We start from the raw sequence: 15,246 nt of genomic DNA on the forward strand, positions 1-15,246 counted from the left end.
CACAAGAAGAATTAATATGGTTAAGGTGGCATCACTCCCCAAATTGATCTAAAGATCTAACACAATTCCTACCAAAATCCCAGGTGGTTTTTTCAACAGAATTTGACAAATGGATTCTCAAATTCATATGGAAATTCAAGGGACCCAGATAGCCAAAACAATCTTGAAAAATAGGAACCAACCTGGAGGACTCACACTTTCCCATTTAAAAACTTACTACCAAGCCCCAGGAGTCAAGACAATGTAGTGCTAGCACAAGAGAAGACGTATAGATAGATCAATAGAATAAAACTGAGAGTCCAGAAATAAAACCTCTCATTTATGATCTATTGATTTCAGCAAAGGTGCCAAGAAAATTCAACTCCTTTCAACAAACGGCACTGGGACAACTGAATATCCACATGGAAAAGAATAAAGTTGGACCCCTTCCTCACACCATACACAAAAATTAACTCAAAATGGATTAGACCTAAATTAAGCAAGAGCTAAAATTACAAAACACTTAGAAGAAAACATAAGAATAAATCTTAATGAATTTGGATTTGTTGCACAAGTGACAAAAGAAAAAATAGATAAATTGTACTTCATCAGAATATCAAAACTGCTGTGCTGCAAACTAAACCTTCAGAAAAGTGAAAAGACAACCCACATAAAGGGAGAAAATATTTTCAAGGTACTTGTATCTAGACAACTTACAAACCAATAATAAAAAGACAAATAATTCTATTTAAAAACAGAGAATGTCTTTGAATAGACATTTCTCCAAAGAAGATACATAAATGTCCAATACGCACACGGATGCTCAAAATCATTAGTCGCTAAGGAGAGGCAAATCAAAACCACAGTGAGACACCACTTCACACCTATTGGGATGGCTATAACCAAAAAAAGAGACAAATATTGGCAAGGACGTGGAGAAAATGGAAGCCTCCTATACTGCCAGTGGGAATGGAAAATGATGCAGCCCCTTTGGAAACCAGTTGGCAGTTCCTTAAAATGCTAAACATAAGAGTTATCACACCACCCAACAACTCCATCCCAGCTATCTACCCTAGAGAAATGAAAACATATATCCATACAAAGACTCGTATGTGACTCTTCATAGCAGCATTATTCATAACAGCCAAAAACTGAAAACAACCCAGATGTCCATCACCTGATGCATGGGGTAAATGAAATGTAGCATATCCATACAATGGACGATTATTTGGCAATAAAAAGAAATGAAAGAAGCCAGTCCCCAAAGGCCACATATTGTATGATTCCATTTATATGAAATGTCCAGAATAGACAAATCCATAGAGACAGAAAGTAGGTTAGCGATTTCCAGGGGCTGGCAGGGCAGGCAGGTAGGGAGGGAATTGTGACTGACTGCAAAGGGTATGGGAATTTCTTTTAGAGGAGATGGAAATGTTCTAAAAGTAGATTGTAGTGATGGTTACACAATCCTATGAATACACTAAAAAACAAAAATTGAACTATATAGGTTTTTTTTTTTTTTTTTTGCTAAGGAAGATTAGCTCCAAGCTAACATCTGTTGCCAATCTTTCTCTTTTTTTGCTTAAGGAAGATTAGCCCTGAGCTAACATCTGCACCAATCTTCTTCTATTTTGTATGTGGGTTGTCGCCACAGCATGGCTGACGAGTGCTGTAGGTCTGCACCTGGGATCCCAACCCACGAATCCAGGCTGCTGAAGTGGAGTGCACCAAACTTAATCACTGTGCCACAGGGCCAGCCCCAGACCTACATACTTAAACAGATGAATTTTATACCATGTGAATTATATCTCAATAAGACTGTTTAAAAAAAGAAAGAAGGAAAGAAAAAGATGCCCCGAGGCCATGTTCCTCCTTATTCACCCCTGAGATCACTATCCGCAGTGTCCTCACCACTTCCAACTCCCAGCTCCCAGAGCTCTGATTCTTCCAACAGAAACCCAAGGCTGGGTCCCACGGTGAAGTGGTCAGGATAGCCTCCCTCAGTCTGGACTGTCTCAGAAATATTTATACATATGTATTTATGTAAATGTATAATATATTAGATTTGCATATATTATATATCTATTACACCACTCCTCTGAAATTTGGATTTCCAAAGACTCACTCAAATCATCTATTCCAGGGGTCAGCAAACTGAGACCCACAGGCCCAATCTAACCCTCAGCATGATTTTTGACTTTAGCTAAGAATAGATTTTACATTTTTAAAGGACTGTTTTTTTAAAAAAAAAAAAAAGAAAGAAAGAAAAAGAAGATGTGACAAAAACCAAATGTGGACTGCAAAATCTAAAATTATTTACTATCTGGATCTTTATAGAACCATTATGCAGACGCCCAGATCTATGCATTTTATTTTTTTTCTAGAATTCACTGAGTGAAAAATGCGAGGGGGGACGGGGAGAGAAAGAGAGCAGAAGAGGAAAACTTCTATCGTTTCTTTTACACCACTGTCCGCAATAAGAAGAGCAGAGTGTGGGAGCAGCTTGTACAGATTCGCAAGAGCCAATTGTTCAGTTTTCAAGGGTTTTGCCAGCCAGTTGACATCATGCTGAAATCGGCTAGAGTGGAAATATTTACACAGAAATCAACAAACACTACAAATCAGGGCTTTTTCTTCCTCCAGAGAGCCAGCACACCTCCAAGTGAAAACCTGAAAATCTTCTCACCTCTCCACTTTTCAAAAATCAGAGGGTAGGGAAGAAGCTTTGAACCTGTTTTGGGGACCTCAGGGAATGTGTAGATGGGACACCAGGGTACAAAGCTCAAAATGGACAGGGAAGCACACAGGGCAAGGTTTGGGGTCCTCCAAAGGAAAAAACCCTCAGAATCTCACAGTCACTGACTCCGATCCCCCTTCCCTCTGCCCCTACTCTGCTGGGACACCCATTCTATGCATGAGCAACCTCCAGGAGAGTCTCCACTCCCAGGTCTCCGGAGATGCTGCAAGGGAAGGGCGCAGCCCGCTGCCAGGTCTGCAGCAGGTGAAAACGAGCTCCTGGCGTTAACCAAGGCAATGGATTGCTCAGGGAGCCGATCTTAAATGTTCTCACCATAAACAAGAAATGGTAGTTATGTGACATGATGGAGGTGTTAACTAATACTATAGTGGTAATCATTTTTCAATACATAAGTGTATCAAATCAACACATTGTACACCTTAAACTTGCACAATGTTATGTGTCAATTATATCTCAACAAACCTAGGAGAGAAAACCAATGGAGGGGCAGATTTCCTGATCACCACTAGAGGGAAGGCAGGTCACACTTTGCATAAGGGCGCTTGAGGGACTAGAAGGCTGGATTTCACCAGAGAATGAGGCCAAAAGGAAGGAGGAGCCATGAACACTGCAGGTCGGAGGGAAGGAGGACAAAGAGAGAGGAAATGATCATTGTTTTGTGTCATCTACAAGGGGTACTAGATGCCAGCGTCCAATCTTGGGGATCTGGTAAGCAAAGGACCCAGGTGTGATTGAGAAAACTGGCTTCAAAATCTCAGCAAGTGTCCAACAAGCTAAGCACCCCTGTCCTGTGCAGAATGGGGTCACAGCAGAGGCCTCAGGGTGGGAGGCTAGGGGAGCAGCTCATTCCCTCCAAATCCACGAGACATTGATGGATGTATCAACACTGAGATTTGCCTTGCACTTGTCTTAATTCTCCACGATGTCTACATAAGTAATGTTGGTTATGCATTTATTTATTCATGCTTTATTCATTTAACATGATTTTATAAAACTTGTTTTCAAAAGCTGGTAAATAAAGGAGATCCAAGATTGTCTGTTTAGTTGAATGATCATATATAATAATATATACATTATTCTTTTCTGTTGAATAAACTACTAAGAGTCAAGGGAGAGATTACTTATAAAAATGCCAACCTAGATCTTCAAGGATGGAAATTAGAATTTTATTAATTATAAGTTAATACTTATTTTCCCATATGAAAAAGCCAACCATAGTATCATTTTTTAATACTCAGCAATGAATTAAACAGGCTTTTCCCAAGGCAGCTGGGAACCTAAATTCCACATGTAACATTGTTTCTATGAGAAAATTTCCAAACAGCCTACTTATGAAAAATGTTCAGAACAAAATGTGTTTGTAAACTAGGCAAAAAAAATTATGTGTACACAGTGGTTTGGAAAGCTAAAAGTCACCCCACCTTTCTTTTCATTGTTGTAGGAGTTTGGGTTTCTATCCTAAAAGCCATACACACCCGCTACACCCCCAAAAATACAGTCTCTCCCGAAGGGTGGCACTGGCTGCATCTCTTAGACTTAGAAGAAAATGGATTTCTCATGGCTATACTTCAAGATTGTTGGCCCCATTTTTGTTGCTGCGGTGACTTTCCCTGGCTCCAGAAAGGTACTCTAAACCACTGTAAATTGGACAAGGTCACAGAGCGTGCTAAGAACAGAACTAGTAACCTACAAGGACTAAACCCAGGGCTCCCTTTCTATTTCTAGAGCCAAAAATGGGCACAGCAGAACATTTTTCTCTGTTAAGACAAAACCATTATGTACACTCAGGATTGGAAATATCGTCTGCTGAGTGAACTTGTAAAGTGTGACTGCTCTGAGCTAATAGGAATTACGAGTAGGGTATGGTAATTTTATAGAAGGGTAAGAAGGTACCCAACTTTCACACATAGGCACAATATCTGCTCCCAATATGCTGGTAGAACCGTAAAAAACATCCTATCAGCTCAGCCAACAGCACATTTAAACAGGTACAGCCAATTATTAAGCAATCAAGTTGTGTTATGTAGCACACATGCTCTTCCCAGGCCTGGGGATGGCTTTACAGGGGTCGTTTTATCTAATTCTTATTTTCTCATGTAGGGTCTCATTGGTTAATTGATACGGCCTCGTAACTCCTCCTCAGCTAAAACTTGCTGGGTCAGGAGGCAACCAACGAGAAAATTCATCTTAAGACAAGCAAGAAGCAAATCTAGTTGCAAGAGACAAGAAAAGCCAACCCGAGTGGTCCTATGAAGTTCCTCGCAGTGACCCCTCAGACATTCCTGTTCTCAGTCCTGACTTGACTGGGTGACCGCATTAGGAAATAATGTTCCAGAAACAGCTGTTTCCCAGTTTGGCCCTGACTCCACTTTTGGCCTTGGGATACCACTCTTCCCAGACTCCCACTGCCGCTGCCATTTCAGAAACACAGTGTGATCCCTTAGTGGAAGAAGACCCGGCCCCATGCGAGGAGGGCTTGCGTGGAAAGCCTGATAGAACACGATACTCTCTCCCTGAGGATGGAACTGACAGCAGCAACCGTCCAGAAGCCCCAGGCCAGAAGGTATTTCATGGAAAGGATTAGGCCATATCTTGGAGAGATAACTGCATTTTATTTCCTAATTAATTCTAGCAGGAGATGTAAACAACCACTGGGACTCCTTCAAGGTCATTTCCAAAAATAACAGCTAAGGATCCTGGAAGAATTCTGCCTCTGACCACAATCCTGGTCAAAGGAGGGACAAAAAGGCCAGGAGATCAGAGATGACACCATAATGATAACATCTTACACTAATTAAGCATATACGGTGTGCCAGGCGCACAGAGAAACGCAAAACAGACGTGTGTAGAATATTTATAGTCACAAGAGCTAAAAGGGAAATTAACACGGCGAAGGAGAATAAAAGGTGAGAGGGGTATAATCTTAAATAGGGTAGCCAAGAGAGGCCTCAGTGAGGAGGGGAATTTAAGGAAAGATTTGAAGGGAGTGAAGGAGTGAGTCAAGCAGGTGTCTGGGGAAAAGCATTCCGGACGAAGGGTAAAGAAGTTCAAAGCTGCTTAGGAGAGAGCCTACGTGGTGTGTTGTAGGAACGGGAAGGACATCAGCGTGGCAGAAGCACAGTGATTGGAGGGGAAATAGGACAAGAAGTCAGGGGGGTGGGAAGGGGCTAGATAGTGTAGAGCCTTATTAATTAACTAATTGTAAGGACTTTTTCTTTTACTCTGAGACAGATGGGAAGATGGTAGATGGGGTGTAAGAGGAAGATGAGAAGATGGAAGATGGAAGCAGAGGAGTACTAAGACCAGAGTTAAGTGTTAGTAGGATTGCTCTAGCTCTGTGTTGAACCTAGACTTTGGGGTGGGGCAAGGATGGAGGCAGAGAGAGATGTTAGGAAGCCACTGCAATAATCCAGGTGAGAAATGGCTGAGGCTTGGTCTAGGCTGGTAGCAAGGGAGGTGGTGGGGATTGGAATATATCTTAAAGGCACAGCTACAGGACTTACGAATGCATGGAATTCTGTTTATACATTCCGTTTATACATGTCTAATTAAATCATTTAAGTAAAATAATCTCGTTTTCTAAGTAGAGAAAACGAGGTTTACAAAAATTCTAGAATGGGTCCAAATCTCGTAGCATTGAGAAGGTGCCAATAACTAAACCCAGGATTATTGCCTGTAAACTCTTGATTAAAATCGCTGGCTGTGAGAGGAGGAGGAGTCAAGGATGACCCCAAGGTTTTTGGCTCAAGCAATTGAAAAAAAAACGGAGCTGCCACATTTATTCATTCCTGCTGAGAGAAGGAATAAATCAGAGAAGTAGGTTTGGGAAGGGGCATATCAGGGTCTTGTCAACCCAGAAAATGGTGGTGGCCTCTGAGCATCAAAGAAGTGATGTTGTTTTAGATTTAGCATCTTTAGAAGGATATGGCTGTCATATTAAGAATTCCAATTCTACCTAAATGATGCCTCCTTCACCTAATCATTACTAAATTCACTCATTCATTCATTCATTCATTCACTCATTCCTTTATTCAACAAATGTTTACTGAGTGTCCATTGTGTGCCAAACAGTGTGCTAGTCTTGGACATGCAGTGAGTGTCCAAGAAATACTCGGTTCCTCTCTTTATAAAACTTACAATCTAGAGGAGAAACAATAAACAAATAATTACGCAACTACTTCAATACCTATATATAGGTAAGAGCCTATAAACAAAACAAAACAAAAACTTACTGATAGATAAACAGAGGTGTTGGAGAACTTAAGTAACTTGCATAGCTGGGGAGAGACAGGGTTGGGACAGAAACACAAGCTGTCTCCCTCCAGAGCCCACACGCTTACATTAACAGAACGCCAGCCAGAGCCATTCAGTGAAGACAGAACACAGCAGCCAATGAGAATCAGAACTCGATTCATGAAGTTCTTCATGATGGCTGCAATATGACTGTCACAGAACATTTTCTGGGCTGGAGTTCCCTCATCGATAAGACGATCTATACAGAGACCAGATGATTTGTGGTCTTCTCGCTCTGAAACTATGATTCTATGATGTGCATCGATGTCAAAATGTAGGAAAGATGTGGGGAGCACTCAATCCAAACTTGACTTATTTCACAGTTCTGTCGAGGCCCAAATCTGTGTATGAGGCTGGGAGAATGGAACCTGACCAAGTCCTTTACTCTTCTGTCCAGTGAAGGACCTGAAGGCAGCAGGAACAATGAGAGTAGGGAGTTGGCAGGTGGGACCCCTCTCAGAGATGGGGCCGGGGGAGGGTGTGAAGTGGAGAGAATGAGAGAAAAGAGGAAATCCAACAATAGCAGATTCATTAAATTGTCCCCCTGTTTATGTGCCCTGAGGGCGTGATTGCCTGTCCAGCCTAGAACGGACAACATATGGGACTCTTTTGCCCATTTGAATGTGATCCTGGGAAATCTAGACCCTTCATCTTTCTAGGCCCCAGTTTTCTCATCTGCAAAAACGAGGTTAGAGAATTTCTAAGCTCGGTAATCTAAGATCCCACACTCCTATGACCTCAGCATTTCTGTAGCGTCACTACATTTCCCAAATAAAGTTCCGCCCTCTAGAATGCATTCTTTGTCAAATCTGCAAGATTCATTTAAGTAGTCCTTTGCTCTAACAGTACCATTCTGGTAACAATCCAAATCAAATATGCACAACAGAAGACACATTTCAGTGTTTGGTTAAAGAATCCCAAAGTTTAGCTACCTTTTTTAGTATTTATTTACAATTACTTCTAAAATATAATCTTTAATCACCATACATTGTCCACAATCACAATACTCTTCCTCAAACTCTGATAATGTCCTAAAACATGTGCAAAATACCTAATAATGGAAAATATGGGTTTTTTTATTTGTTAATTATAAATTGCTTGTCAGTGTTGGTATACTAAATTAATGACATCAACTACAGAGTACAACATCCAAAATGAAATAGCACTCTACATTGACATTCTGTTTATACGTGCCTAATTAAATCATTTAAGTAAAATAATCTCGTTTTCTAAGTAGAGAAAACGAGGTTTACAAAAATTCTAGAATGGGTCCAAATCTCATAGCATTGAGAAGGTTCCAATAACTAAATCCAGGATTATTGCCTATAAACTCTTGATTAAAATCACTGAATTACTATTACCACTGGTAAATACTAATTTTGAAAAAAGTAAGCAGTTCTGTTTTACACATAAGAAGAATATATGAAGCTTTACTTTTCTGGTAAAAATAATAAAATTAAATTAATAGGGGGAAAACCCTTCTCACTCACCTTGGAATTTACCACCTTCTATATGAGTGAGATGGTAACTTGGGTTCAATTCATTAAACCAAGGGGAGGGTTGCATATATGTATTTAATCTTCATTGGTAAAATCTATGTATAAATATTTTAATCAAATTTAAATTAATTATGGTTAAACTACAGGGGTAGAAATGTGGTCATTAAGTATCAAAATATTATGAGATGTTCGAAGGAATTACTTTGGTAATTCCCCAGTATTTTTTCACCAACCTGTTCCACTATCCTAGACATATCCAAATCACCATATTATCGATATATCCACATGAGCACGACATTACGATCTCCATATGGCAAATCGACAGAGACTCTGCTCTAAAAAAGTTATAATCTAAGTATCCACAGAGATTCACATATTTCATAGATAGGCAACTGAGCTGGGTGCTGGTAATTTCCACTGTGAAAATGGAAAACAAAACTTGTTTGTTAAAGAATATGTACCTTCAAATGTCTATGAACTCTATCTTCTCTTATTTCTTGCCCTCTCCAGCTCCCTTTATTTCTTCTCCTTCCAACACATTCTTTCTTCTTTGCATGTTCCCCAAATACAGCCTGATACCGTCTTTAAGACACTTGTCTCTGAGAATAATTCATCCATTCATCCATTCGTTTAACAGAGGCTATTGATGACCTACTATGTGCTTGGCACAGTGTTGACCTCCAAGCATCAAAGAAGAATGATCCTTGCCTTCAGGGAAGAGAAAATCCAGCAGACTTTGGGTCCCATAGTTAATGAGCTGGGAGGGAGTCATTGTGACAAAAACCAGGCAGCATCTGCCTTTTCCTGTGGGCCATGTATTTTTTCCATCTTCTTTCCAGATCCCTTCTTTTATAGACTGTAATTTCCCTGAGTACTGGGGCCATACATCAATCATTTATTTCCATTGCCCCAGCATCTAACACGAGGCCTGGCACATATTGGACCTCATAAAGCATTTTGCATGAATAAATGAATGAATCTGAGTAAATGAAATCAGGATGCACCATGAATGACTTAAAAAAGAAAAAAAGATTTATTTAGACATCTTCCTCTCCCCGCAAAGTGTACCCTTGGTACCAGAAGCTGAGTGGGATACGGGTTTCCTAGGCACAGACAGTCCTACTCTAGAAAAAGATGCTTTCGTTGCCTTCCCGGAATAATCTTATCACATTTTATATAAAATTCTCCGAGAACCTTCCCCAGGTAAAAAGAGTGGTCGAGCTGGTCCGCGCCGCCCTCGCCCCCTCACCGCGGGGCTCTGCTCCTAGGCGCAACGCAGCTTCCAGGAACTTTTTTTCCCCACTAGAAGTTTGGTCGGTTAAAGAATAAGACCTCCTTCGGTAGTCTGATTAGAGAAGAGGGAGCCAAGAAGAGCTGAACATGGTCCAAGAAAGAGTGAAGAGAAAGTCGACGTCACTTGAGCAAACCCACTCTGGTCCGGCCCTCGCGGCCGCGGGGAACAGCCTGAAGACCCCTGGGGATCCGAGGCGGCGCGGGGAGAGCAGCGGAGAGGGAGGGCAGCGGAGAGGCCCGTCGCCGCCGCGGCCGGTCAGCCTGCTCCCCGAGCGCTGTCGCCCTCAGAGAAGCCTCCCAATTACAAGAATTCGCTACCGAGGCTCGAAAGACGCGCAACAACTGTAGCGACCCAAAGCGTCGCACCCGCCTCCTCCGGCCGCGGTCTCCCGCGTCGCGGCTGGAGCATCCCAGAGGATCCCAACCTCCCACTCCGAGCACCTGGGTCCCGACTCCCCGGCGTCCCCACCCTCCAGCGTCGCCGCCTCGGGCCGCCTTCTCTCTCCTCTTGCCCTGGTCTTCCAGCGTCTGGGAGCGCGATGCCCTCAGCGCACGCCGGCGAGAAGCCACGCACTATCCTAGTCGCACCCGTTTCCAACCTCTGATCAGCCCTGGCTCGCCGCTCCAGGGGGGCACGCCAAGGTCACCAGAATAGGTGTGACTGCCTCCACCTGCACTCTCTCCAGATCTCTCCCTTTCTGAGATCCCCTGGATAGGGTTCCTTGCGTGTCCCTCACCCCAGGCAGGGGTCTCCTCTTTTGGCACCTCCTCTCCCCATTGGGCTCCCTCCTGGCCTTTGTGCTCTCGGTCCTGGGCCCCCCGGAAACGCTCACTTTCTCCCCCGGGAGGGGCTCCCTCGTAAGTCTGCCCCGGGTCTCCTCAGAGAACGAGGGGAGGAGCTCTGCCTCCCACTCGCTCGAGGGGAGCGGCGGGGAAACCGACGCAAACTTCTGCTGCACTTACTTCGGGCCGAGGCTGCCGCCCCCTCGCCTCTCCTCGCTCTCCGCCAGGCAGCTGCTCCGCGGCGACCTGGAGCCACCGCGCTCGCATTCCCCACTCGAGCGCAGCGGCGAAATGCGCAGGACTGGTGGTCTGTCCGGGCGAGTGCGCCCAGGGCCGGCGTCCCGGGGCCGAGGTCCGGCCGCGGCGCTCGGCTGCGAGCTGAGCAACGACAGCCTCCAGCAGCCCGAGGATGCTGCGCAGCGCGCCGCGCGCCGTGCTCCTCCGCTGGGTCGTTTCTGTCCGAGTTGCAGTTTCAGTGCATGCCAGGACTGCAGCACCCTCGCCGTCCTCCCCCGGAAACGACTTTCAATTCACCTGGAGGCTTGCGATGCTCCCCCGCGCGCGGGCAGCGTGACAGCGGGTGCAGAGCAGAGGGAGGAGCGCGGGCGCCGCGGCCGCCCGAGTGCGCCTCCAGCTTCTCGGCGAGGAGCGCGCAGCCCTCTCCAGCCGCTCTCCTCGGGACTGCAGTCTTGACGTCACCCCACCCCCCCCGCACCCCGCGGAGGAGCGGTGCAGAGGGTGGGGTGCACGGAGCGAGGACGCGGGAGTGTGTGCACACGCGCGTGTGCCTCGCAAGACCGGGGACCAGTCGGAACCGCAGCTGGATCCTGCCAGAAACCGAGCTCCCTGCACACAGGCGCCAAGGGGCGGCCGTGAACAGCCGGGGGCGCTCGCTTCCAGGTTGGGGCGGGGATGCTACGGACGCCGAGTTTGGATGCGACCAAAGGAAACGGATTAACGCGACCGGGGCGGTGGGAGAGCGGGAGTTGGGTGTCTCTTTCCCCAAAGTTGGAGGATGCACTGGACGCCTTTAAAACGCTGCGCTAGAGGTTTAGGAAGAAGAGAGGAGTGGACCGTGCGGGAGGGGTGATTTTCACGCTCCTGTAGGAAGGAGGCGGGATGTGAACGGGGCGCTCTCAGGGTCCCCTTGGCCTCCACTCCCGCCCCAAGGTCCTGGGAGGGAGCCCGCTTTGGTGCGCCAAGGGCACCTTTCGCCTTCTCGAAGCTGACACCCAGCCCACCGTGGCCGTGCACTAAGTTGCTGCAAAGGGATCAAAGCGCCCGGGCCTTCCCCGCCTAATTCCCGCCCCGCGTGAATCTTGGAGGACTTTCCCCCAGAAGCTGGGCGGACGCACCCGGAACCGGAGAAGGGGGTCCAGGCAGGGGCTGGGCTCCGGGTGCGCGATACCCTGCCCTTGGCGTCTGGCTCGGATGCCGCTGTGGTTAGAACTCCGAGCAAAGTCCCTCGAGATCATCAGGGCGAGGCCACAGTTTAAGTCTTTGCCACCCTCCAGAACCTTACTCTCGAAAGGGACCTGAGTAGCCACCCAAATTTCCTCGTTCTCTGAAGTTGTCCTGGGGGCCAAAAATATACTAGACTTTCAGCAGAGGCAGCAAATGAAGGATATTTAAGACATTCTAGGATGGCTAAAGGTTGTCCCTGCAGTGTTTGTCCCTCAGCAGCGACCCAGCCATCTTTGGGGCAGAGCGCGTGCCTCGGGGCGCCCGTGGCGCTCTGCACCCCGCGGCTGGGCCCAGCCGGGAGCCGCCCGCTCGCCACCTCCGGGCCGGAGCCGCCGTCAGCAGCGAGGCGTCGGGCACGCACCGCAGGGACCCCAGAGCGGTTGGCAATTTTGCGCCCGTCGGATGGCAAGGGTTTTTAACTGCAAAGTTCTGCCTTCCTGAATCCAGAACACGGTTTGATCGCCCGAGTTGCCTCTTATTTATTAAAATAGTTGTTTAACATGGAAAGGGTGAAGAGTGGGAGTTGAAAAGTAAACAGAATGGAAGGAAAAGGCCCCCTGTCACAAACACTTTTTAACGTCAACTTCATAAAGTTACTAAAAGTGGGATCAGACGACGTTGAAGCCGCAGAAAGTTTCATCACAATCTTGAATCTCAAACGGAAGCTTCACAAAGTGGAAGCCAGTAGATCCTGTCTACTGCCTCACTTTAATAATCTCAGGAATTCCTACATTTGAAAATTAGAATTCTAGCTAAGTAGGCAATGTTATGGATATCCTTAACTACTGGTTGCATTTAGCAAATAGATACAGTAATTAAAATAAATAAAGACACAGCATGTTCCTAATTAGAACACAGAACAAGGGAATTTCAAAGAAGTTCACGGGGTATCAGCTTCCAGGGCCTGTTGTAACCGTCCTTTTTTTTGGTTTTTTTTTTAGGAAGATTAGTCCTGAGCTAACATCTGCTACCAATCCTCCTCTTTTTGCTGAGGGAGATTGGCCCTGAGCTAACATCTGTACCCATCTTCCTCTAATTTATACGCGGGACGCCTACCACAGCATGGCTTGCCAAAGCTGTGCCATGTCTGCACCCGGGATCTGAACAGGCGAACCCCGGGCCGCCAAAGCAGAATGTGTGCACTTAACCACTGTGCCACCGGGCTGGCCCCCTATTTTTTAATATGTAAATTTGAAAACACTGTCATCGTGAAGAAATTACATAACTAGATCCTAGTTGTATGAGTTTCAGAAACAGCAATGCTTCAGTAGGAATGGCTGTCCCTGAAAATAATAATTCAGATTAATAGTGTGGGAAAAAACAAGTAGCTGACAAAGGAATGGGTTGAAAACAAGATTGTGAAGTGGCAGCTATGCAGGTACATATCAACCTTCTAAGCTGGGTCACAACTTTGCTTCCAAGTGTTTAGTGTCAACAGCTAGTTGGTGATGCTGTATTAGCAGGTGTGACAGCCTGGCTGACAGAACCATGGCAAGTAATGGGTATTGGATGTGGCAGGCTGAGCATGACTTCCTTGGCTTCCTATAGTATTCTGTTCACACCTCCAGGATAACCTTTTCCACATTCTAATGTGATTGGTTGTTTACCTGTCTGTGTCCCATCTAAATCTATAACCTCTTCCCGGACAGGAACGTTGTCTTTATTTCCACAGGACCCAGCACAGTGCCTGGTAAATAGCAAACATTTAATAAATATATGTTGACTTGATTAATTGTTTTTTAAAGAGTATAAAATAACTATATTTTTAAAATCTGTTTTAAACTGACTTATATACCATCTATGTGAAACAAACAAAAAAATATATATTTATATATATTTATACTTACATATTTTATACAAAATGGAAAAGAGAGGAGAGGAGAGGAAAAATCAGTTCTCACAATAACTGTCAATGGCTGAGTGGGAGTTTGAAATGTCCATGGAAACATCACTGCTGCTCTTACCCTATGAGAATCCTTTCATGTTTGTCAATTGACATTTACATGTTTTAAAGTTTGGTGTTTGGAACTCAGAAGCACTGTCTGAAGGGCACTACAAATATTTTTCCACTGTTCAGAATGCGGCATATCATTTAAGTTGGGTTTGCATTTCTAATAAGTTAAGAAAAACTGTTAGCTCGACTTGCCCTGGACTTTGTCCTAATCAGTGTGAGGACAGCTCACACTCGTCCAGGCACGGTAATATGGCCCGATAGGCTGCAGGCCAATGCTTGCGTGACCATGCTGTCAAGTGCAGGACACCTATGGCCAGGCACTTCAATTATCAGGTACATTCCAGCGACCAGGTGGAAAATTAGCTACACACACACACCAGTGCACAGCTACCACAGAGCCAGAACATCATGTTTACAAAGAAGGAACAGCTCTGTTGGGAGTTGGGGCTGTGGTGCTCCTGGGGAGAGGGGCACTATTTCAATATAGCAGTGGCTTTTCATCATACACTCCATAGCCGCTAAAGTCTCTAAACCAAACCCTCCAGCAAATACATGTTAGCAAAACTATGGAGATTCATAATCCTGTCCTTCCAGAAGCTATCTCCTGAGCAAAACAAGCTCCACGATACGTCATGTCATTTTCTGCAACAACAAAAAAAAAAAAAAAAGGAAAGGAAAGAATAAGGATAAAAATTATTTCACATAGGACTTACCTAAAACCAGTAACACATATATCTTGTATGTATTTATAGTATATGTATACATGTGTATCCATATATGCATATACATACCACTTATAGATTATGGACAAAATGATTTTAATAAGTCTGTCCAATTAGGTAGATACATTTTTAGAGAGACATTTAAAAAGAGCCTAAAATATTTTAGCTCATGACAAAGAAAAGATCAAAAATTTTAAACACTTGTTTTCAGAACATGGTAAATTTGGTATTAAACACCGGAATTTTCCTACAACTTCTCTCAGGACTTGGATTTGCTCTTAATATTTTATGCTTCATGATATATTAATAGCTCTGTATTTGAACTGCTTGTGTAGTGCCCTCAAATCCAGGTAGAGTTAACCCCAATGATAAAAACCTAAGTGGCCGATTTCTTTGAAGAAGTTAAAGTCGAAACTGATAAATCCAAATTTCAGAAATGTCATAAGCAAAACAAGCAGTTGCCATAATGTATTTATAGATAGTACTCCCAAAATATTATTA

General features: G+C 44.6%; 1 protein-coding gene across 4 annotated transcripts in view; it reads right to left on the minus strand.

The window, feature by feature from the left end:
* The window catches only part of KIAA1217 (KIAA1217 ortholog), a 705,985-nt gene extending 694,695 nt beyond the window's left edge, over positions 1 to 11,290 (minus strand). For all 4 annotated transcript variants that reach the window (XM_070601047.1, XM_070601015.1, XM_070601011.1 and 1 more), the window contains exon 1: positions 10,786 to 11,290. The gene's annotated coding sequence lies outside the window, so the exon portion shown is untranslated. The remainder of the gene's footprint in view (positions 1 to 10,785) is intronic.
* Between the last annotated feature and the right edge of the window lie 3,956 nt (positions 11,291 to 15,246).

Source organism: Equus przewalskii, chromosome 30 (genome assembly GCF_037783145.1).
Source record: "Equus przewalskii isolate Varuska chromosome 30, EquPr2, whole genome shotgun sequence".
NCBI lineage: Eukaryota > Metazoa > Chordata > Mammalia > Perissodactyla > Equidae > Equus > Equus przewalskii.